The 1428-nt window shown below is 39.1% G+C and overlaps 1 pseudogene; it reads right to left on the bottom strand.

Moving 5' to 3' along the window:
• Positions 1-326: 326 nt before the first annotated feature.
• Positions 327-1084, bottom strand: LOC144252142 (ribosome biogenesis protein NSA2 homolog pseudogene; annotated as a pseudogene).
• Between the last annotated feature and the right edge of the window lie 344 nt (positions 1085-1428).

Genomic DNA, 1428 nt, shown 5'->3' with positions numbered 1-1428 from the left:
AAGACAGACAATAAACTTGTAGAGAGACCCAATAACAGCTTTAATATTAAATAGTAAATGTAATTCTCACAATAAAATGTGATAGGCCAGCCTTCTCAAGATGATCACTGGGTGACCAAGGACTGGTCATAACTTCTTCTTCTTTTATATTTATTTATCTATCTATGTGTCTATGTATTTATTTATTTATTTTTACAGTTTAATAAATAGTTCTCTTAATGACTTAATATGTAAGGCTGTTTGGTAGTATTCATAAATATCACAGTTATGGTGGCTTTTCTGATGGATTTGTAGTCTTTAATAATTATAAGGAGTGTAAAAGTCTTTCAAACCAGTAAGACTGCATTTATGCATATATTTTTTTCAGGATTATTGGTAACTTGGGTCTATTTTCCCTAAATAACTTTGCCTCCTTGTCTTACAAGGCCCAACTCCCTCACATTCACCTCAATGACCATACCCAAAATTGTATATTGTAGGGATGAAGGATTCTTTTTCACCCCAAGTATTGGGTAGGCAAAAGGTGGCTTTCAGTTCAGGATGTGTTCCATGGGCCTTGTTGAGATGTAAGCCCATTGGTCTGATGAATCTGTCATGTTTAGGTGTTTTCTTGTAAAGCCATCTCCAACAGAGCAGACTTGAGCAACCCTCCTCTTCCAGGCTTTCTTTATTCTCTTTCCTTTTTGAGTCACTTTTAAGACTTCTGTTTCTTCCTGGGCACCAACTTTGGGAAGGGGGGCTTTCCCTCCTTCCCCCCTTCTCTTTTCTTTTTTGTTTAATCATGTTGGAAAGTACTTTTGCTTGGGTCTGTCCCTCTCTGTCCAGGAAGTAGGCTGGTACTGCTCCCTGGGGAGTCTTTTCAGCCATTCTTTTATTTGGTATTTCTCTTTTCTTGCATCTTTTTCATTTGTATTTTCTCCACATGGTGCTGTGTGTGGTAGAGTTTGGCCTTCAGAAAAATCTTATTTTTTCTTTTTTTGCCTTCTTTGAAATGTTCTCCACTTTCCTTCTTCCTCTTTTTCTCATGGTAATCCAAATGATATCCATATTCATGGTGTAATTCAGTATATTCATTTTGTGGCATGGTGACAGCCACAGAGCTGTGGGCACAGCCTCCAGGGCCAGAAGCAGCTCTCGATTTCCAGGTACCAAAGACCCAGGAGCTGGCTCCTTGCAGCGCAGAAGAGGAAAGAGCTTTGAAACTGCAGGGTGAGGAGCTCTCATGTGCATCCTTTCTGAGCCTCTCTTTAAACCAGCTGGCCATGATTTATTCTTTTTTTAAAAAATATTTATTTCTTTTAGTTGTACACAATGTCTTTATTTATTTTTATTTATTTATTTTTATGTGGTGCTGAGGATTGAACCTAGGGCCTTGCAGGAGCCAGGCAAGCTCTCTACTGCTGAGCCACAACCCCAGCCCGTGGCCAT

This window comes from Urocitellus parryii, unplaced genomic scaffold, assembly GCF_045843805.1.
Source record: "Urocitellus parryii isolate mUroPar1 unplaced genomic scaffold, mUroPar1.hap1 Scaffold_37, whole genome shotgun sequence".
Classification (NCBI taxonomy): Eukaryota; Metazoa; Chordata; class Mammalia; order Rodentia; family Sciuridae; genus Urocitellus; species Urocitellus parryii.
This window is presented reverse-complemented; position numbering and strand designations above follow the sequence as displayed.